This window comes from Zea mays, chromosome 1, assembly GCF_902167145.1.
Source record: "Zea mays cultivar B73 chromosome 1, Zm-B73-REFERENCE-NAM-5.0, whole genome shotgun sequence".
Taxonomy (NCBI): Eukaryota; Viridiplantae; Streptophyta; class Magnoliopsida; order Poales; family Poaceae; genus Zea; species Zea mays.
The window spans coordinates 196,180,504-196,204,802 of NC_050096.1; the positions used below are offsets into that span (position 1 = coordinate 196,180,504).

Genomic DNA, 24,299 nt, shown 5'->3' on the forward strand with positions numbered 1-24,299 from the left:
CTGAGAATATGTAGTCACGAGCAGCACATTACTACTTGAGGCCATATGAAGCCTTAATTCATGTTTATGATTCATATTTATCCAACCTGATCATTAGCATAGGCCCTCCACCCCCAATTGCTTAGGGCTGCAAGGAGACCCATTCTCGTAGACGCAGCTAATTCTCCACCATGTAGGACAGGTAGAATGACAGAGCAGCACCTAAAACACACTTACAGACATTCTTTCATTCAAAAATAGATCTAGCATATGAAACCTGTGCTAGAAGGAACCCACCAACTAAGTGTTCAATTATGAATTATGCACATACAATAAGTTGAAAACATATTGAATTTAGATTGTCTGTATTTTGGGATTCTTCACTCTTTCAGATAGCACAAACACCCATGCAACGCTCAAAGTCTCTGCCCAAGAGAGCAGATCAACAGTCAAGTAATATCTTCCAGTAAGGGAAAAACTGACTCTGGAACAGTATTTCTTCATTTACAAAGTTGATATTACATTAATACATTTATTTGTAGTCCTTACCTGATTTGTGAATACAACCAACAGTAAACCACTACGTTAGACAAAAGGAACTGGACATGCAGTACAAGATGAACAGAATTGTTGGTCAATGTAGGAAAAAATGTGAACTTATGCAAGCGAAATTTACTGAGAAACTGGTAATTTCTACGTAAAGTGGTAATTTTGACAATACATAAAGTGGTAATTTCTACGTGTTTGTTGGCAGCCAAAACACCGAAGCCATATCATACATGATCACCTATGGCTTCGCCGCTGTCATCAGCACAAGGGTGTCTGAAAGTCGCCTAGAGGGGGGTGAATAGGGCGAAACTGAAATTTATAAAATTAATCACAACTACAAGCCGGGTTAGCGTTAGAAATATAATCGAGTTCGAGAGAGAGGGTGCAAAACAAATCGCAAGCGAATAAAGAGTGTGACACGCGGATTTGTTTTACCGAGGTTCGGTTCTTGCAAACCTACTCCCCGTTGAGGTGGTCACAAAGACCGGGTCTCTTTCAACCCTTTCCCTCTCTCAAACGGTCCCTCGACCGAGTGAGCTTCTTCTTCTCAAACAATTGGAACACAAAGTTCCCGCAAGGACCACCACATAATTGGTGTCTCTTGTCTCAATTACAAGTGAGTTTGATCTCAAGAAAGATTGAGAAAGAAAAGAAGCAATCCAAGCGCAAGAGCTCAAAATAACACAACAAATCTCTCTCACTAGTCACTAAAGCTTTGTGTGGAATTGGGAGAGGATTTGATCTCTTGAGTGTGTCTAGAATTGAATGCTAGAGCTCTTGTAAGTAGTTGGAAGGTGGAAAACTTGGATGACTTGAATGTGGGGTGGTTGGGGGTATTTATAACCCCAACCACCAAACTAGCTGTTTGGTGGAGGCTGCTGTGCCACCGGACACTGTCCGGTGCGCCAGCCACGTCACCAGACCGTTGGGTTCCGACCGTTGGAGCTCTGACTTGTAGGCCCGCCTGGCTGTCCGGTGGTGCACTGGACAAGTCCTGTAGACTGTCCGGTGTGCCACCCGCGCGTGCTCTGCTCCTCTGCGCGCGCTGGCGCGCATTAAATGCGTTGCAGATGACCGTTGGCGCGAAGTAGTCGTTGCTCCGCTGGCTCACCGGACAGTCCGGTGTGCACCGGACATGTCCGGTGAATTATAGCGGAGCGGAAATCCGAAGCTGGCGAGTTCAGAGCCGCTTTCCTCTGGAGCACCGGACACTGTTCGGTGTGCACCGGACATGTCCGGTGTGCACCGGACATGTCCGGTGAATTATAGTGAAGCGCCTCTGAAAATTCCCAAAGGTGCGAAGTTTGGCTTGAAGTCCCCTAGTGCACCGGACACTGTTCGGTGGCACACCGGACAGTCCGGTGCGCCAGACCAGGGCTGCCTTCGGTTATCCCTTGCTCTTTTTGTTGAACCCAATTCTTGGTCTTTTTATTGGCTAAGTGTGAACCTTTGGCACCTGTATAACTTATACACTAGAGCAAACTAGTTAGTCCAATTTATTTGTGTTGGGTAATTCAACCGCCAAAATCATTTAGGAAATAGGTGTAAGCCTAATTCCCTTTCAATCTCCCCCTTTTTGGTGATTGATGCCAACACAAACCAAAGCAAATGTAGAAGTGCATAATTGAACTAGCTTGCATAATATAAGCACAAAGGTTACTTAGAATTGAGCCAATATAAATACTTATAAGATATGCATGGATTGTTTCTTCATTTTTAATATTTTGGACCACGCTTGCACCATATGTTTTATTTTTGCAAATTCTTTTATAAATCCTTTTCAAAGTTTTTTTGCAAATAGTCAAAGGTAAATGAATAAGATTTTGCGAAGCATTTTCAAGATTTGAAATTTTCTCACCCTTTTTCAATTGCTTTTTCTTTGACTAAACAAAACTCCCCCTCAAATAAATTCCTCCTCTTAGTGTTCAAGAGTGTTTTAAGATATCACTTTTAAAAAGACTAACTTCTTCCCCTTTTGAACACAGTAAGATACCAATTTGAAATTTCCAATTGAAAATCATTAGTTTTTAAAATTGGGGTGGTGGTGCGGTCCTTTTGCTTTGGGCTAATACTCTCTCCCCCTTTGGCATGAATCGCCAAAAACGGAGTCATTAGAGCCCTAATTACTTTCTCCCCCTTTGGTAAAAGACATAAGAGAAGATTATACCAAAGTTGGAGAGTTGCTCGGAGTGACGGCAAAGGATGAGTTACGGAGTGGAAGCCTTTGTCTTCGCCGAAGACTCCAATTTCCTTTCAATACACCTATGACTTGGTTTGAAATAGACTTGAAAACACATTAGTCATGGCATATGAAAAGAGACATGATCAAAGGTATATGAATGAGCTATGTGTGCAAATCAACAGAAGAAGTTCCTAGAATCAAGAATATTTAGCTCATGCCTAAGTTTGTTAAAGGTTTGTTCATCAAGTGGCTTGGTAAAGATATCGACTAATTGATCTTTAGTATTAATGTATGAGATCTCGATATCTCCCTTTTGTTGGTGATCCCTTAAAAAGTGATACCGAATGGCTATATGTTTAGTGCGGCTATGCTCAACGGGATTATCCGCCATGCGGATTGCACTCTCATTATCACATAGAAGAGGAACTTTGGTTAATTTGTAACCATAGTCCCTAAGGGTTTGCTTCATCCAAAGTAGTTGCGCGCAACAATGACCTATGGCAATGTACTCGGCCTCGGCGGTAGAAAGAGCGACGGAATTTTGCTTCTTTGAAGCCCAAGACACCAAGGATCTTCCCAAGAACTGGCAAGTCCCTGATGTGCTCTTTCTATTAATTTTACACCCCGCCCAATCGGCATCCGAATAACCAATCAAATCAAAAGTGGATCCCGTAGGATACCAAAGCCCAAACTTAGGAGTATAAACTAAATATCTCAAGATTCGTTTTACGGCCGTAAGGTGAGCTTCCTTAGGGTCGGCTTGGAATCTTGCACACATGCATACGGAAAGCATAATATCCGGTCGAGATGCACATAAATAGAGTAAAGAACCTATCATCGACCGGTATACCTTTTGATCGACGGATTTACCTTCCGTGTCGAGGTCGAGATGCCCATTGGTTCCCATGGGTGTTTTGATGGGTTTGGCATCCTTCATCCCAAACTTGCTTAGGATATCTTGAGTGTACTTTATTTGGCTAATGAAGGTGCCCTCTTGAAGTTGCTTCACTTGAAATCCTAAGAAGTACTTCAACTCCCCCATCATAGACATCTCGCATTTTTGTGTCATGATCCTACTAAACTCTTCACATGTAGATTCGTTAGTAGACCCAAATATAATATCATCAACATAAATTTGGCATACAAACAAATTGAGAGCACCTAGAGGAGGGGTGAATAGGTGATCCTGTGAAACTTGAAACTTACTCCACAAAAACTTGATTAGGCGTTAGCACAATAATGCCAAGTAGCTTAGAGAGGAGTCTCAACAAAACACAATAACCACAAGAGATCAATCACAGAGATGGCACAGTGGTTTATCCCGTGGTTCGGCCAAGACCAACGCTTGCCTACTCCACGTTGTGGCGTCCCAACGGACGAGGGTTGCAATCAACCCCTCTCAAGCGGTCCAAAGACCCACTTGAATACCACGGTGTTTTGCTTGCTTTACTATATCCCGTTTGCGAGGAATCTCCACACTTTGGAGTCTCTCGCCCTTACAAAGATGTTCACAAAGAAGCACGGAGTAAGGTAGGGATTAGCAACTCACACAAGACACAAAGATCACAGCAAATACGCACACACAAGACCCAGACTTAAGCTCAAAAGACTAGCACACTAGAACGGAGCTCAAATCACTAGATTGTCGAACAAGTGCGTAAGAATGGAGTGTGAGTGATCAAGAGTGCTCAAGGAATGCTTGGTTTTTTTCTTCATGCGCCTAGGGGTCCCTTTTATAGCCCCAAGGCAGCTAGGAGCCGTTGAGAGCAATCCGGGAAGGCAATTCTTGCCTTCTGTCGCCTGGCGCACCGGACACTGTCCGGTGTGGATTCCTTTCCTTCTTTGGCGAAGCCGACCGTTGGCAGCCTGGAGCCGTTGGCGCACCGGATAGTCCAGTGCCCCTCCCGACCGTTGGCTCGGCCACGTGTCTCGCGCAGACGACCGTTGGCCCGGCCGACCGTTGGCTCACCGGACAGTCCGGTGCACACCGGACAGTCCGGTGAATTATAGCCGTACGCCGTTAACTTATTCCCGAGAGCGGCAAGTTCGCCTGAGCCAGCCTGGCACACTGGACACTGTCCGGTGCACCACCGGACAGTCTGGTGCACCCAGACAGAGCTGGCTTAGGCTGAACAAGGCTATCTCTTCTCCAATTTGATTTCTCCTGTTTCCAGCACTTAGACACAATACATTAGTCACTAAAACAATGTACTAAGTCTGAGAAACATACCTTTTGACATGATTTGCACTTTGTCCACCACATTGCATAGATCAACACAAAAGCACTTGCGTTGGCACTCAATCACCAAAATACTTAGAAATGGCCCAAGGGCACATTTCCCTTTCAATCTCCCCCTTTTTGGTGATTTATGCCAACACAACATAAAGCAACTAGAACAAGTGCAATATCAATGCAAATGAAAACTCAATATAGTTTTGGCATATATGGATCACTCTTTGCCACCACTTGATTTGTTTTTGCAAATCAAACTCAATTTCCTATCTCTAAGTCAAATTCACTTGTAGAGACATAAAGAGAGGTATTCCAAAAGAAATTGATCAAGGATTTCAAAAACTCCCCCTTTTTCCCATAATCAACACTTCTCCCCACAAGAGGCCAACTTTTGACAAAAGAGACAATAAAAGAGTTTTGACAAACCAAAAGCTCTATTCTACTATTTTCAAAATTTCTCAAGTGGTAGCTGATCCATTTATTGCTTTGGCCTTTATTTTCTCCCCCTTTGGCATCAAGCACCAAAACGGGGTCAATCTTGGCCCTTTGACCCCATTGCCTCACCAAAATCTTCAACTAAGAGTAAAAGGCAATAAGAGTACTAAGATGAACTTGGAAAAGGTTACTCTTTCATCGGAGTGCAGTGGAAGTCTTGCATGGTCCAAGTCCACCTTTTCCCTTTCAATCCACCTTCGTGACTAAATCAGGCAAACTCAAGCACACAGTTAGTCTCAAAGGGTCAAGTTGTAGCACATCTCCCCCTAAATTTGTGCATCACTTGCAAAGGACTTGTGAGGTCCGGGGAGTGCATGTACAACTTGAGCACCATAAACAACACAATGCATAAGGAACATGATCAAAGGCATAAACACATGTATGCTATAAATCAATCCAAGTTCCACGAATCTAAGACATTTAGCTCACTACGCAACTTGCAAAAGGTCTGCTCATCTAAAGACTTGGTAAAGATATCGACTAGCTGGTTCTCGGAGCTAACATGAAACACTTCGATATCCCCCTTTTGCTGGTGGACTCTCAAAAAGTGATGCCAGATGTCTATGTGCTTTGTGCGGCTGTGTTCAACAGGATTATCCTCCATGCGGATAGCACTCTCATTATCACATAGGAGTGGGACTTTGCTCAGATTGTAGCCAAAGTCCCTGAGGGTTTGCCTCATCCAAAGTAGTTGCGCGCAACACTGTCCTGCGGCAACGTACTCGGCCTCAGCGGTGGATAGGGCAACAGAGGTTTGTTTCTTAGAACTCCATGACACCAGAGACCTTCCTAAGAATTGGCACGTCCCCGATGTACTCTTCCTATCGACCTTACATCCAGCATAGTCAGAGTCTGAATATCCAATCAGGTCAAAGGTAGACCCCTTTGGATACCAGATCCCGAAATAAGGCGTAGCGACTAAATATCTAAGAATTCGCTTCACAGCCACTAAGTGACACTCCTTAGGATCGGATTGAAATCTAGCACACATGCATACGCTAAGCATAATATCCGGTGTACTAGCACATAAATAAAGTAAAGACCCTATCATAGACCGGTATGCTTTTTGATCAACGGACTTACCTCCTTTGTTGAGGTCGGTGTGTCCGTCGGTTCCCATCGGAGTCTTTGCGGGCTTGGCGTCCTTCATCCCAAACCTCTTGATCAAATCTTGTGTGTACTTCGTTTGGGAGATGAAGGTTCCATCCTTGAGTTGCCTCACTTGGAACCCAAGGAAGTAGCTTAACTCGCCCATCATCGACATCTCGAATTTCTGAGTCATCACCCTGCTAAACTCTTCACAAGACTTTTGGTTAGTAGAACCAAATATTATGTCATCGACATAAATTTGGCAAACAAAAAGATCACCATCACAAGTCTTAGTAAAAAGAGTTGGATCGGCTTTCCCAACCTTGAAAGCATTAGCAATTAAAAAGTCTCTAAGGCATTCATACCATGCTCTTGGGGCTTGCTTAAGTCCATAGAGCGCCTTAGAGAGCTTACACACGTGGTCGGGGTACCGTTCATCCTCGAAGCCAGGGGGTTGCTCCACATACACCTCCTCCTTGATTGGCCCGTTGAGGAAAGCGGTCTTCACATCCATTTGGAACAACCCGAAGGAATGGTGAGCGGCATATGCTAGCAAGATACGAATGGACTCTAGCCTAGCCACAGGAGCAAAAGTCTCCTCAAAGTCCAAACCTGCGACTTGGGCATAACCTTTTGCCACAAGTCGTGCCTTGTTCCTTGTCACTACCCCGTGCTCGTCTTGTTTGTTGCGGAACACCCACTTGGTTCCCACAACATTTTGCTTGGGACGATGTACCAGTGTCCAAACTTCATTTCTTTTGAAGTTGTTGAGCTCCTCCTGCATGGCCAACACCCAGTCCGGATCTAGCAAGGCCTCTTCTACCCTAAAAGGCTCAATAGAAGAGACAAAGGAGTAATGCTCACAAAAATTAACTAATCGAGATCGAGTAGTTACTCCCTTGCTAATATTGCCCAAGATTTGGTCGACGGGATGATCCCTTTGAATCGTCGCTCGAACTTGGGTTGGAGGTGCCGGTTGTGCTTCTTCCTCCATCACATGATCGTCTTGTGCTCCCCCTTGATCACATGCCTCCTTTTGATGAACCTGTTCATCGTCTTGAGTTGGGGGATGCACCATTGTTGAGGAAGAAGGTTGATCTTGCTCCTTTTGTTCCTGTGGTCGTACATCACCAATCGCCATGGTTCGTATAGCGGCCGTCAGAACTTCTTCTTCATCTACATCATCAAAATCAACAACTTGCTCTCTTGGAGAGCCATTAGTCTCATCAAATACAACGTCGCTAGAGACTTCAACTAAACCCGATGATTTTTTGAAGACTCTATACGCCTTTGTATTTGAGTCATAACCTAACAAAAACCCTTCTACGGCTTTGGGAGCAAATTTGGAATTCCTACCCTTCTTCACTAGAATGTAGCATTTACTCCCAAAAACCCGAAAATACGAAACATTGGGTTTGTTACCGGTTAGAAGCTCATACGACGTCTTCTTGAGGAGGCGATGAAGGTAGACCCTGTTGATGGCGTGGCAAGCCGTGTTCACGGCTTCCGACCAAAAGCGCTCGGGGGTCTTGAACTCTTAAAGCATCATCCTCGCCATGTCTATAAGCGTCCTGTTCTTCCTCTCTACCACACCATTTTGCTGTGGTGTGTAGGGAGCGGAGAACTCGTGCTTGATCCCTTCCTCCTCAAGGTATTCCCCCACTTGAAGGTTCTTGAACTCGGACCCATTGTCGCTCCTTATCTTTTTCACCTTGAGCTCAAACTCGTTTTGAGCTCTCCTTAGGAAGCGCTTGAGGGTCCCTTGGGTTTCAGATTTATCCTGCAAAAAGAATACCCAAGTGAAGCGGGAAAAGTCATCAACTATAACAAGACCATACTTACTTACTCCTATACTTAGATAGACGACGGGTCCGAAGAGGTCCATGTGAAGCATCTCCAAAGGTCTTGATGTGGTCATCACATTTTTGGTGTGATGAGAGCTTCCCACCTGTTTGCCTGCTTGACAAGCTGCACAAGGTCTATCTTTTTCGAATTGCACATTAGTTAAACCTATCACGTGTTCTCCCTTTAGAAGCTTGTGAAGGTTCTTCATCCCCACATGTGCTAAGCGGCGATGCCACAACCAGCCCATGCTAGTCTTAGCAATTAAGCATGCATCTAGACCGGCCTCCTCTTTTGCAAAATCAACTAAGTAAAGTTTGCCGTCTAATACACCCTTAAAAGCTAATGGACCATCGCTTCTTCTAAAGACAGACACATCTACATTTGTGAATAGACAATTATATCCCATATTGCATAATTGACTAACAGATAACAAATCATATCCAAGAGACTCAACTAAAAACACATTAGATATAGAGTGCTCGGATGAAATAGCAATTTTACCTAACCCTTTTTCCTTGCCTTGATTCCCATCACCGAATATTATTGAATCTTGGGAATCCTTGTTTTTAACGTAGGAGGTGAACATCTTCTTCTCCCCCGTCATATGGTTTGTGCATCCGCTGTCGATAATCCAGCTTGACCCCCCGGATGCATAAACCTGCAAGGCAAATTTAGGCTTGGGTCTTAGGTACCCAACTCTTGTTGGGTCCTACAAGGTTAGTCACAATTGTCTTAGGGACCCAAATGCAAGTTTTGTCTCCCTTGCATTTTGCCCCTAATTTTCTAGCAATTATCTTCCTATCCTTTCTACAAATAGCAAAGGAAGCATTTAAAGCATGATATATTGTAGAAGGTTCATTATCTTTCCTAGGAACATTAACAACATTTCTCCTAGGCATATGAACAAAATGTCTCCTAGACATATCTTTACCATGCATATAGGAAGAACTAGAAGCAAACATGGCATGAAAGTCAAAAGCATTACAACTCTTATAAGACTGTCTTCTATCATGGTATATAAAAGCATGGTTCCTTTTAGCACTACTAGCCATAGGGGCCTTCCCTTTCTCCTTGGCGGGGATGGGAGCCTTATGGCTTGTTAAGTTCTTGGCTTCCCTCTTGAAACCAAGTCCATCCTTAATTGAGTGGTGTCTACCAATCGTGTATGCATCCCTTGCAAATTTTAACTTGTCAAATTCGCTTTTGCTAGTCTTAAGTTGGGCATTAAGACTAGCTACTTCATCATTCAATTTAGAAATTGAAACTAGGTGTTCACTACAAGCATCAGTATTAAAATCTTTACACCTAGTGCAAACCACAACATGTTCTACACAAGATGTTGATTTATTAGCTATTTCTAACTTAGCATTCAAGTCATTGTTTATGCTTTTTAAACTAGAAATAGAGTCATGACATGTAGACAATTCACAAGAAAGCATTTCATTCCTCTTTATTTCTAAAGCAAGGGATTTTTGAGCTTCTACAAACTTATCATGTTCATCATATAAGAGATCCTCTTGCTTTTCTAGCAATCTATTCTTATCATTCAAGGCATCAATCAATTCATTTATTTTATCCACCTTGGTTCTATCTAGACCCTTGAATAAACATGAATAATCTATTTCATCATCATCACTAGACTCATCCTCACTTGAAGAAGCATAAGTACTAGTGTTATGAACGCTTACCTTCTTTTCCCTTGCCATGAGGCAAGTGTGATGCTCGTTGGGGAAGAGGGATGACTTGTTGAAGGCAGTGGCGGCAGTCCTTCATTGTCGGAGTCGGACGACGAACAATCCGAGTCCCACTCCTTGCCAAGATGTGCCTCGCCTTTTGCCTTCTTATAGTTCTTCTTCTTCTCCCTCTTGTTCCCTTGTTCCTGGTCACTATCATTATCGGGACAGTTAGCAATAAAATGACCAACCTTACCACATTTGAAGCATGAGTGCTTCCCCTTTGTCTTGGTCTTGCTTGGCTGCCCCTTGTGACCCTTTAGCGTCGTCTTGAAGCGCTTGATGATGAGGGCCATCTCTTCATCATTGAGCCCGGCCGCCTCAACTTGCGCCACCTTGCTAGGTAGCGCCTCCTTGCTCCTCGTTGCCTTGAGAGCAATGGGTTGAGGCACATGGATTGGACCGTTCAACGCGTCGTCGACATATCTTGCCTCCTTGATCATCATTCGCCCGCTTACAAATTTCCCAAGAACTTCTTCGGGCGACATCTTGGTGTACCTAGGATTTTCACGGATATTGTTCACCAAATGTGGATCAAGTACAGTAAAGGACCTTAGCATTAGACGAACGACGTCGTGGTCCGTCCATCGTGTGCTTCCGTAGCTCCTTATCTTGTTGATGAGGGTCTTGAGCCGGTTGTATGTTTGGGTTGGCTCCTCTCCCCTGATCATTGCGAATCTTCCAAGCTCGCCCTCCACCAGCTCCATTTTGGTGAGTAAGGTGACGTCGTTCCCCTCATGTGAGATCCTGAGGGTGTCCCAGATCTGCTTGGCATTGTCCAAGCCGCTCACCTTATGATACTTGTCCCTGCACAAAGAGGCTAACAACACAGTAGTAGCTTGTGCATTTCTATGAATCTGTTCATTGATAAACATAGGACTATCTGAGCTATCAAATTTCATTCCACTTTCCACAATCTCCCATATGCTCGGATGGAGAGAGAACAGGTGACTACGCATTTTGTGGCTCCAAAATCCATAGTCCTCTCCATCAAAGCGAGGAGGTTTGCCAAGTGGAATGGAGAGCAAATGAGCATTTGTACTTTGTGGAATACGAGAGTAGTCAAAAGAAAAGTTCGAATTAACCGATTTCCTTCTCTCGTAGTCGTTGTCGTCGTTGTCCTTTTGGGAAGAAGTGGACTCATCGCTGTCGTCGTAGTAGACGATCTCCTTGATGCGTCTTGTCTTCTTCTTCTTCCCATCTTTGCGTTTGTGGCCCGAGCCCGAGTCGGTAGGCTTGTCATCCTTGGGCTCGTTGACGAATGACTCCTTCTCCTTGTCATTGATCACAATCCCCTTGCCCTTAGGATCCATCTCTTCGGGCGGTTAGTCCCTTTCTTGAAGAGAACGGCTCTGATACCAATTGAGAGCTCCTAGAGGGGGTGAATAGGTGATCCTGTGAAACTTGAAACTTACTCCACAAAAACTTGATTAGGCGTTAGCACAATAATGCCAAGTGGCTTAGAGAGGAGTCTCAACAAAACACAATAACCACAAGAGATCAATCACAGAGATGGCACAGTGGTTTATCCCGTGGTTCGGCCAAGACCAACGCTTGCCTACTCCACGTTGTGGCGTCCCAACGGACGAGAGTTGCAATCAACCCTTCTCAAGCGGTCCAAAGACCCACTTGAATACCACAGTGTTTTGCTTGCTTTACTATATCCCGTTTGCAAGGAATCTCCACACTTTGGAGTCTCTCGCCCTTACAAAGATGTTCACAAAGAAGCACGGAGTAAGGGAGGGATTAGCAACTCACACAAGGCACAAAGATCACAGCAAATACGCACACACAAGACCCAGACTTAAGCTCAAAAGACTAGCACACTAGAACGGAGCTCAAATCACTAGATTGTCGAACAAGTGCGTAAGAATGGAGTGTGAGTGATCAAGAGTGCTCAAGGAATGCTTGGTTTTTTTCTTCATGCGCCTAGGGGTCCCTTTTATAGCCCCAAGGCAGCTAGGAGCCGTTGAGAGCAATTCGGGAAGGCAATTCTTGCCTTCTGTCGCCTGGCGCACCGGACAGTCCGGTGCGGATTCCTTTCCTTCTTTGGCGAAGCCGACCGTTGGCAGCCTGGAGCCGTTGGCGCACCGGACACTGTCCGGTGCACACCGGACAGTCCGGTGCCCCCTCCCGACCGTTGGCTCGGCCACGTGTCTCGCGCAAATCGCGCAGACGACCGTTGGCCCGGCCGACCGTTGGCTCACCGGACAGTCCGGTGAATTATAGTCGTACGCCGTTAACTTATTCCCGAGAGCGGCAAGTTCGCCTGAGCCAGCCTGGCACACCGGACACTGTCCGGTGCACACAGACAGAGCTGTCTTAGGATGAACAAGTGAGAGCACCTAGAGGGGGGGTGAATAGGTGATCCTGTAAAACTTAAAACTTAAACCACAAAACTTGGTTAAGTGTTAGCACAATAATCACCAAGTGGCTAGAGAAGATCTTGCACAATATGATAACCACAAAGAGTTCAACACAGAGATGACACAGTGGTTTATCCCGTGGTTCGGCCAAGTACAAAACTTGCCTACTCCACGTTGTGGCATCCCAACGGACGAGAGTTGCACTCAACTCCTCTCAAGTGATCCAATGATCAACTTGAATACCACGGTGTTTTGCTTTTCTTTTCTTATCCCGTTCGCGAGGAATCTCCACAACTTGGAGCCTCTCGCCCTTACACTTTTGATGTTCACAAAGAATCACGGAGTAAGGGAGGGATGAGCAACTCACACAAGACACAAAGATCACAGCAAATACGCACACACAAGACCCAGACTTGAGCTCAAAAAGACTAGCACACTAGAACGGGGCTCAAATCACTAGAATGTCGAACAAGTGCGCAAGAGTGGAGTGTGAGTGATCAAGAATGCTCAAAGGATGCTTGGGTGTTCTTCTCCATGCGCCTAGGGGTCCCTTTTATAGCCCCAAGGCAGCTAGGAGCCGTTGAGAGCAATCTGGGAAGGCAATTCTTGCCTTCTGTCGTGTGGCGCACCGGACAGTCCGGTGCACACCGGACACTGTCCGGTGTCCGATTTCTTTCCTTAACTGGCGCAGCCGACCGTTGGCAGCCAGAGAGCCGTTGGCGCACCGGACATGTCCGGTGCACACCGGACAGTCCGGTGCCCCCTTCTAGCCGTTGGCTCGGCCACGTGTCCCGCGCAGATCGCGCTGTCGACCGTTGGCCCGGCCGACCGTTGGCTCACCGAACAGTCCGGTGCACACCAGACAGTCCGGTGAATTATAGCCGTACGTCGCCGGTGAATTCCCGAGAGCGGTCAGTTCGCTCGAGCCAGTCCTGGCGCACCGGACACTGTCTGGTGCACCACCGGACAGTCCAGTGCTCCCAGACTATGAGCAGAGTCTTGGCTGCTCGAGCCAAGACAATTCCAATTCGATTTTTCGTGTTTCCAGCACTTAGACACAATACATTAGTCTCTAAAACAATGTACTAAGTCTGAGAAACATACCTTTATCCTTGATTTGTACTTTGCCCACCATTTTACACTTAGGCACTTGTGTTGGACACTAAATCACCAAAATACTTAGAAATGGCCCAAAGGCACATTTCCCTTTCAATCTCCCCCTTTTTGGTGATTTATGCCAACATAACTTAAAGCAAGTAGAACAAGTGCAAAATCACTTCAAATAGAGGTTTGTTTTTTCAGATCAACTTTAAATTCCTATCTCTAAGTCAAACACACTTGTAAAGACATAAAGAGAGGTATTCCAAACGAAATTGATCAAGGTTTTCAAAAACTCCCCCTTTTCCCATAATCAACACTTCTCCCCACAAGAGGCCAACTTTTGAGAATAAGAGACAAACAAGAGTATTTTGACAAACAAAAACTCTAACTCTACTTTTCCAAAATTCTCAAGTGGTAGTTGATCCATTTATTGCTTTGGCCCTTTATTTTCTCCCCCTTTGGCATTAAGCACCAAAACGGGATCAATCTTGGCCCTAGAACCCCATTGCCTCACCAAAATCTTCAATAAGAATACAAAGGCAATAAGAGTACATGAGATGAACTTGGAAGAAGTTACCCTCTCATCGGAGTGCAGTGGAAGTCTTTCATGGTCCAAGTCCACCTTTTCCCTTTCAATCCTTCTTCGAGACTAAATCATCAAACTTAAGCACATGGTTAGTCTCAAAGGGTCAAGTTGTAACACATCTCCCCCCTAAAAATGTGCATCACTTTGCAACGGACTTGTGAGGTCCAGGGAGTGCCGGTACAACTTGAGCATCAACAAAATGCATAAGAAACATGATCAAAGGCATAAACACATGTATGCTATAAATCAATCCAAGTTCCGTGAATCTAGGACATTTAGCTCACTACGCAACCTGCAAAAGGTCTTCTCATCTAGAGGCTTGGTAAAGATATCGGCTAGCTGGTTCTCGGTGCTAACATGAAACACTTCGATATCTCCCTTTTGCTGGTGGTCTCTCAAAAAGTGATGCCGGATGTCAATGTGCTTTGTGCGGCTGTGTTCAACAGGATTATCCGCCATGCGGATAGCACTCTCATTATCACATAGGAGTGGGACTTTGCTCAGATTGTAGCCAAAGTCCCTGAGAGTTTGCCTCATCCAAAGTAGTTGCGCGCAACACTGTCCTGCGGCAACATACTCGGCCTCAGCGGTGGATAGGGCAACAGAGGTTTGTTTCTTAGAGTTCCATGACACCAGGGACCTTCCTAAGAATTGGCACGTCCCCGATGTACTCTTCCTATCGACCTTACATCCAGCATAGTCGGAATCTGAATATCCAATCAGATCAAAGGTAGACCCCTTTGGATACCAGAGCCCGAAGCAAGGCGTAGCAACTAAATATCTAAGGATTCGCTTCACTGCCACTAAGTGACACTCCTTAGGATCGGATTGAAATCTAGCACACATGCATACGCTAAGCAAAATATCCGGTCTACTAGCACATAAATAAAGTAAAGACCCTATCATTGACCGGTATGCCTTTTGATCAACGGACTTACCTCCTTTGTTGAGGTCGGTGTGTCCGTCGGTCCCCATCGGAGTCTTTGCGGGCTTGGCGTCCTTCATCCCAAACCGCTTCAGCAAGTCTTGCGTGTACTTCGTTTGAGAGATGAAGGTGCCATCCTTGAGTTGCTTCACTTGGAACCCAAGGAAGTAGTTCAACTCGCCCATCATCGACATCTCGAATTTCTGCGTCATCACCCTGCTAAACTATTCACAAGACTTTTTATTAGTAGAACCAAATATTATGTCATCGACATAAATTTGGCACACAAAAAGATCACCGTCACAAGTCTTAGTGAAAAGAGTTGGATCGGCTTTCCCAACCTTGAAGGCATTAGCAATTAGAAAGTCTCTAAGGCATTCATACCATGCTCTTGGGGCTTGCTTAAGTCCATAGAGCGCCTTAGAGAGCTTACACACGTGGTTGGGGTGCTGTTCATCCTCGAAGCCAGGGGGTTGCTCTACGTACACCTCTTCCTTGATTGGCCCGTTGAGGAAAGCGCTCTTCACATCCATTTGGAACAACCTGAAAGAGTGGTGAGCGGCATATGCTAGCAAAATACGAATGGATTCTAGCCTAGCCACAGGAGCAAAAGTCTCCTCAAAGTCCAAACCTGCGACTTGGGCATAACCTTTTGCCACAAGTCGAGCCTTGTTCCTTGTCACCACTCTGTGCTCGTCTTGTTTGTTGCGGAACACCCACTTGGTTCCCACAACATTTTGCTTAGGACGAGGCACCAGCGTCCAAACTTCATTTCTCTTGAAGTTGTTGAGCTCCTCTTGCATGGCCAACACCCAGTCCGGATCTAGCAAGGCCTCTTCTACCCTGAAAGGCTCAATAGAAGAGACAAAGGAGTAATGCTCACAAAAATTTACTAAACGAGATCGAGTAGTTACTCCCTTGCTAATATCACCCAGAATTTTATCGACGGGATGATCCCTTTGAATCATCGCTCGAACTTGGGTTGGAGGTGCCGGTTGAGTTTCTTCCTCCATCACATGATCACCTTGTGCTCCCCCTTGATCACACGCCTCCTGTTGATGAACCTGTTCATCGTCTTGAGTTGGGGGTTGCACCATAGTTGAGGAAGAAGGTTGATCTTGCTCCTTTTGTTCCTGTGGTCGTAATTCACCAATCGCCATGGTTCGTATAGCGGCTGTCGGAGCATCTTCTTCATCTACATCATCAAGATCAACAACTTGCTCTCTTGGAGAGCCATTAGTCTCATCAAATACAACGTCGCTAGAGACTTCAACCAAACCCGATGATTTGTTGAAGACTCTATACGCCTTTGTATTTGAATCATAACCTAACAAAAACCCTTCTACAGCTTTGGGAGCAAACTTAGAATTTCTACCCTTCTTCACTAGAATGTAGCATTTGCTCCCAAATACACGAAAGTAAGATACATTGGGTTTGTTACCGGTTAGCAGCTCATACGATGTCTTCTTGAGGAGGCGATGAAGGTAGACCCTGTTGATGGCGTGGCAAGCCGTGTTCACGGCTTCCGACCAAAAGCACTCGGGGGTCTTGAATTCTCCAAGCATCGTCCTCGCCATATCGATGAGCGTCCTGTTCTTCCTCTCTACCACACCATTTTGTTGTGGTGTGTAGGGAGCGGAGAACTCATGCTTGATCCCTTCCTCCTCAAGAAATTCCTCCACTTGAAGGTTCTTGAACTCGGACCCGTTGTCGCTCCTTATCTTCTTCACCTTGAGCTCAAACTCGTTTTGAGCTCTCCTTAGGAAGCGCTTGAGGGTTCCTTGGGTCTCAGACTTATCCTGCAAAAAGAATACCCAAGTGAAGCGGGAAAAGTCATCCACAATAACTAAACCATACTTACTTCCCCCTATGCTTAGATAGGCGACGGGTCCGAAGAGGTCCATATGTAGCAGCTCCAAGGGCCTTGATGTGGTCATCACATTCTTGCTGTGATGTGCTCCTCCCACCTGTTTACCTGCTTGACATGCTGCACAAGGTCTATCTTTTTCGAATTTCACATTAGTTAAACCTATCACGTGGTCTCCCTTTAGAAGCTTGTGAAGGTTCTTCATCCCTACATGTGCTAAGCGGCGATGCCACAGCCAGCCCATGCTAGTCTTAGCAATTAAACATGCATCTAGACCGGCCTCTTCTTTTGCAAAATCAACTAAGTAAAGCTTGCCGTCTAATACACCTTTAAAAGCTAATGAACCATCACTTCTTCTAAAAACAGACACATCTATATTTGTGAATAAACAGTTATACCCCATATTGCATAATTGACTAACAGATAGTAAATTATATCCCAGAGACTCAACTAAGAACACATTTGAAATAGAGTGTTCATTTGAGATTGCAATTTTACCTAACCCTTTTACCTTGCCTTGGTTCCCATCACCGAATATTATTGAATCTTGGGAATCCTTGTTTTTGACGTAGGAGGTGAACATCTTCTTCTCCCCCGTCATATGGTTTGTGCATCCGCTGTCGATAATCCAGCTTGAACCCCTGGATGCATAAACCTGCAAGGCAAATTTAGGCTTGGGACTTAGGTACCCAACTCTTGTTGGGTCCTACAAGGTTAGTCACAATTGTCTTAGGGACCCAAATGCAAGTTTTATCTCCCTTGCATTTTGCCCCTAATTTCCTAGCAATCACCTTTCTATCCTTTCTACAAATTGCAAATGAAGCATCACAAGCATGATAAATTGTAGAAGGTTTATTAACTTTCCTAGGAATATTGACAACATTTCTCCTAGGCATATGATGAACAACATTTCTTCTAAACACATTTCTACCATGCATATAGGAAGAACTAGAAGCAAACATGGCATGAGAGTCAAAAGCATTATAAGCATTACAACTCCTATTATCATGAACATTTCTAGAAAATTTTCTATCATGGTACATGAAGGCATGGTTCTTTTTAGCATTACTCGCCATAGGGGCCTTCCCTTTCTCCTTTGTGGAGATGGAAGCCTTATGGCTTGTTAAGTTCTTGACTTCCCTCTTGAAGCCAAGACCATCCTTAATTGAGGGGTGTCTACCAATTATGTAGGCATCCCTTGCAAATTTTAATTTGTCAAACTCACTTTTGCTAGCCTTAAGTTGGGCATTAAGACTAGCCATTTCATCATTTAACTTTGCAATAGAAGCTATGTGTTCACTACAAGCATCAATATCAAAATCTTTACATCTATTGCAAATAGCAACATTTTCTACACAAGTTGTTGATTTACTGGTTATTTCTAACTTAGCATTCAAATCATCATTAATGCTCCTTAAGCTAGAAATTGTCTCATGGCAAGAAGATAATTCACAAGAAAGCATTTCATTTCTCTTAACTTCTAAGGCATGAGATTTTTGTGTTTCTACAAATTTGTCATGTTCTTCATACAACAAGTCCTCTTGTTTTTCTAAAAGCCTATTCTTATCATTCAAGGCATCAATCAATTCATTAATTTTCTCTACCTTGGTTCTATCTAGGCCCTTAAATAAACATGAATAATCTATTTCATCCTCATCACTAGATTCGTCCTCACTTGAAGAAGCATAAGTAGAGTTTCGAGTACATACCTTCTTCTCCCTTGCCATAAGGCATGTGTGACGCTCGTTGGGGAAGAGGGATGACTTGTTGAAGGCGGTGGCGGCGAGTCCTTCATTGTCGGAGTCGGAAGAGGAGCAATCCGAATCCCACTCCTTGCCTAGATGCGCCTCGCCCTTTGCCTTCTTATAGTTCTTCTTCTTTTCCCTCTTGTTTCCTTGATCCTGATCACTATCATTGTCGGGACAGTTAGCAATAAAATGACCAAGCTTACCACATTTGAAGCATGAGCGCTTCCCCTTTGTCTTGGTCTTGCTTGGTTGCCCCTTGCGACCTTTTAGCGCCGTCTTGAATCTCTTGATGATGAGAGCCATCTCTTCATCGTTAAGTCCGGCCGCCTCAATTTGTGCCACCTTGCTAGGTAGCGTCTCCTTGCTTCTTGTTGCCTTGAGAGCAAGAGGTTGAGGCTCATTGATTGGACCATTCAATGCGTCGTCCACGTATCTTGCTTCCTTGATCATCATTCGCCCGCTCACGAACTTTCCAAGTATCTCCTCGGGCGTCATCTTGGTGTACCTAGGATTCTCACGAATATTGTTTACAAGATGAGGATCAAGGACAGTAAAAGACCTAAGCATTAGGCGGACGACGTCGTGGTCCGTCCATCGTGTGCTTCCATAGCTTCTTATCTTGTTGACAAGGGTCTTTAGCCGGTTGTACGTTTGAGTTGGCTCTTCTCCCCTTATCATAGCGAATCTCCCGAGTTCGCCTTCTACCAACTCCATCTTGGTGAGCATTGTGACATCATTCCCCTCATGAGAAATCTTGAGGGTGTCCCAAATTTGCTTGGCGTTATCCAAGCCGCTCACTTTGTGGTATTCATCCCTGCACAAAGAAGCTAGAAGAACAGTAGTAGCTTGTGCATTTTTATGAATTTGCTCATTGATAAACATGGGACTATCATTACTATCAAAATGCATTCCATTCTCAACTATCTCCCATATGCTCGGATGGAGAGAGAACAAATGACTACGCATTTTGTGACTCCAAAATCCGTAGTCCTCTCCATCAAAGTGAGGAGGTTTACCAAGTGGAATGGATAGTAAATGAGCATTTGTACTTTGTGGAATACGGGAGTAGTCAAAAGAAAAGTTTGAATTAACCGGTTTCCTTCTCTCGCAGTCGTTGTCATCATTGTCCCTTTGGGAAGAAGTGGACTCATCACTGTCGTCGTAGTAGACGATCTCCTTGATGCGTCTTGTCTTCTTCTTCTTCCCATCTTTGCGTCTGTGGCCCGAGCCCGAGTCGGTAGGCTTGTCATCCTTCGGCTCGTTGACGAAGGACTCCTTCTCCTTGTCGTTGATCACGATTCCCTTCCCCTTAGGATCCATCTCTTAGGGCGGTTAGTCCCTTTCTTGAAGAGAACGGCTCTGATACCAATTGAGAGCACCTAGAGGGGGGGTGAATAGGCGATCCTGTAAAACTTAAAACTTAAACCACAAAACTTGGTTAAGTGTTAGCACAATAATCACCAAGTGGCTAGAGAAGATCTTGCACAATATGATAACCACAAAGAGTTCAACACAGAGATGACACAGTGGTTTATCCTGTGGTTCGGCCAAGTACAAAACTTGCCTACTCCACATTGTGGCGTCCCAACGGACGAGAGTTGCACTCAACTCCTCTCAAGTGATCCAATGATCAACTTGAATACCACGGTGTTTTGCTTTTCTTTTCTTATCCCGTTCGCGAGGAATCTCCACAACTTGGAGCCTCTCGCCCTTACACTTTTGATGTTCACAAAGAATCACGGAGTAAGGGAGGATGAGCAACTCACACAAGACACAAAGATCACAGCAAATACGCACACACAAGACCCAGACTTGAGCTCAAAAAGACTAGCACACTAGAACGGGGCTCAAATCACTAGAATGTCGAACAAGTGCGCAAGAGTGGAGTGTGAGTGATCAAGAATGCTCAAAGGATGCTTGGGTGTTCTTCTCCATGCGCCTAGGGGTCCCTTTTATAGCCCCAAGGCAGCTAGGAGCCGTTGAGAGCAATCTGGGAAGGCAATTCTTGCCTTCTATCGTGTGGCGCACCGGACAGTCCGGTGCACACCGGACACTGTCCGGTGCCCGATTTCTTTCCTTAACTGGCGCAGCCGACCGTTGGCAGCCAGAGAGCCGTTGGCGCACCGGACATGTCCGATGCACACCGGACATGTCCGGTGCACACCGGACAGTCTGGTGCCCCCTTCTAGCCGTTGGCTCGGCCACGTGTCCCGCGCAGATCGCGCGGCCGACCGTTGGCCCGGCCGATCGTTGGCTCACCGGACAGTCCAGTGCACACCGGACAGGCCGGTGAATTATAGTCGTACGTCGCCGGTGAATTCCCGAGAGCGGTCAGTTCGCTCGAGCCAGTCCTGGCGCACCGGACACTGTCCGGTGCACCACCGGACAGTCCGGTGCTTTCAGACTGAGCAGAGTCTTGGCTGCTCGAGCCAAGACAATTCCAATTCGATTTTTCCTGTTTCCAGCACTTAGACACAATACATTAGTCTCTAAAACAATGTACTAAGTCTAAGAAACATACCTTTATCCTTGATTTGTACTTTGCCCACCATTTTACACTTAGGCACTTGTGTTGGACACTAAATCACCAAAATACTTAGAAATGGCCCAAAGGCACATTTCCCTTTCAACAAGGCCATCTCTTCTCCAATTCGATTTCTCCTGTTTCCAGCACTTAGACACAATACATTAGTCACTAAAACAATGTACTAAGTCTGAGAAACATACCTTTTGACATGATTTGCACTTTGTCCACCACATTGCATAGATCAACACAAAAGCACTTGCATTGGCACTCAATCACCAAAATACTTAGAAATGGCCTAAGGGCACATTTCCCTTTCACAAATCATTTTCAAGTGTTTTGGTAAAGAGTGTAGGATCGGCTTTTCCGACTTTGAAGCCATTAGTGATAAGAAAATATCTTAGGCATTCATACCATGCTCTTGGGGCTTGCTTGAGCCCATAAAGCGCCTTAGAGAGTTTGTAAACATGGTTAGGGTACTCACTATCTTCAAAGCCGGGAGGTTGCTCAACATAGACCTCTTCCTTGATTGGTCCATTGAGGAAGGCACTTTTCACGTCCATTTGATAAAGCTTGAAGCCATGGTAAGTAGCATAGGCTAATAATATACGAATTGACTCAAGCCAAGCTACGGGTGCATAGGTTTCACCGAAATCCAAACCTTCGACTTGGGAATATCCTTTGGCCACAAGTCGAGCTTTGTTCCTTGTCACCACGCCATGCTCGTCTTGCTTGTTGCGGAAGACCCACTTGATTCCTACAACATTTTGATTAGGACGTGGAACCAAATGCCATACCTCGTTCCTAGTGAAGTTGTTGAGCTCCTCTTGCATCGCCACCACCCAATCCGAATCTTGTAGTGCTTCCTCTACCCTGTGTGGCTCAATAGAGGAAACAAAAGAGTAATGCTCACAAAAATGTGCAACACGAGATCTAGTGGTTACCCCCTTATGAATGTCGCCGAGTATGGTGTCGACGGGGTGATCTCGTTGGATTGCTTGGTGGACTCTTGGGTGTGGCGGCCTTTGTTCTTCATCCTCCTTGTCTTGATCATTTGCATCTCCCCCTTGATCATTGCCGTCATCTTGAGGTGGCTCATTTGCTTGATCTTCTACTTCATCAACTTGAGCTTCATCCTCATTTTGAGTTGGTGGAGATGCTTGCGTGGAGGAGGATGGTTGATCTTGTGCATTTGGAGGCTCTTCGGGTTCCTTAGGACACACATCCCCGATGGACATGTTCCTTAGCGCGATGCACGAAGCCTCTTCATCACCTATCTCATCAAGATCAACTTGCTCTACTTGAGAGCCGTTAGTCTCATCAAACACAACGTCACAAGAAACTTCAACTTGACCAGAGGACTTGTTAAAGACTCTATATGCCCTTGTGTTTGAATCATATCCTAGTAAAAAACCTTCTACAGTCTTAGGAGCAAATTTAGATTTTCTTCCTCTTTTAACAAGAATAAAGCATTTGCTATCAAAGACTCTAAAATATGAAATGTTGGGCTTTTTACCGGTAAGGAGTTCATATGATGTCTTCTTGAGGATTCGGTGTAGATACAACCGGTTGATGGCGTAGCAGGCGGTGTTGACCGCCTCGGCCCAAAACCGATCCGAAGTCTTGTGCTCATCAAGCATGGTTCTTTCTATGTCTAATAGAGTTCTATTCTTCCTCTCCACTACACCATTTTGTTGTGGCGTGTAGGGAGAAGAGAACTCATGCTTGATGCCCTCCTCCTCAAGGAAGCCTTCAATTTGAGAGTTCTTGAACTCCGTCCCGTTATCGCTTCTAATTTTCATGATCCTTAATCCGAACTCATTTTGAGCCCGTCTCAAGAATCCCTTTCTCTTGGGTATGATATTTTTCCTGCAAAAAGAATACCCAAGTGAAGCGAGAATAATCATCCACAATAACTAGACAGTACTTACTCTCGCCGATGCTTATGTAAGCGATCGGGTCGAATAGATCCATGTGTAGGAGCTCCAGTGGCATGTCGGTCGTCATGATGTTCTTGTGTGGATGGTGAGCACCAACTTGCTTCCCTGCTTGGCACGCGCTACAAATCCTGTCTTTCTCAAAAAGAACATTTGTTAATCCTAAAATGTGCTCTCTCTTTAGAAGCTTATGAAGATTCTTCATCCCAACATGGGCTAGACGGTGGTGCCAGAGCCAACCCATGTTAGTCTTAGCAATTAAGCAAGTGTCGAGTTCAGCTCTATCAAAATTCACTAAGTATAGCTGACCCTCTAAAACTCCCTTAAATGCTATTGAATCATCACTTCTTCTAAAGACAGTGACACCTACATTAGTAAATAGACAGTTGTAGCCCATTTTGCATAATTGAGAAACAGAAAGCAAATTGTAATCTAATGAATCTACAAGAAAAACATTGGAAATAGAATGGTCAGGAGATATAGCAATTTTACCCAATCCTTTGACCAAACCTTGATTTCCATCCCCGAATGTGATAGCTCGTTGGGGATCTTGGTTTTTCTCGTAGGAGGAGAACATCTTCTTCTCCCCTGTCATGTGGTTTGTGCACCCGCTGTCGATTACCCAACTTGAGCCCCCAGATGCATAAACCTACAAAACATGTTTAGTTCTTGACTTTAGGTACCCAAATGGTTTTGGGTCCTTTAGCATTAGACACAAGAACTTTGGGTACCCAAACACAAGTCTTTGACCCCTTGTGCTTGCCCCCAACATACTTGGCAACTACCTTGCCGGATTTGTTAGTTAAAACATAAGATGCATCAAAAGTTTTAAATGAAATGTCATGATCATTTGATGCACTAGGAGTTTTCTTAGGTAACTTAGCACGGGTTGGTTGCCTAGAACTAGATGTCTTACCCTTATACATAAAAGCATGGTTAGGGCCAGAGTGAGACTTCCTAGAGTGAGTTCTCCTAAGTTTGCTCTCTGGATAACCGACAAGATACAAAATGTAACCCTCGTTATCTTGAGGCATGGGAGCCTTGCCCTTAACAAAGTTGGACAATTTCTTAGGAGGGGCATTAAGTTTGACATTGCCTCCCTATTGGAAACCAATGTCATCCTTAATGCCAGGGCGTCTC

General features: G+C 44.9%; 1 pseudogene; it reads left to right on the forward strand.

The window, feature by feature from the left end:
• Positions 1-584: 584 nt before the first annotated feature.
• LOC103645157 (protein DETOXIFICATION 19-like) overlaps positions 585-24,299 on the forward strand; it is a 66,019-nt pseudogene continuing 42,304 nt past the window's right edge.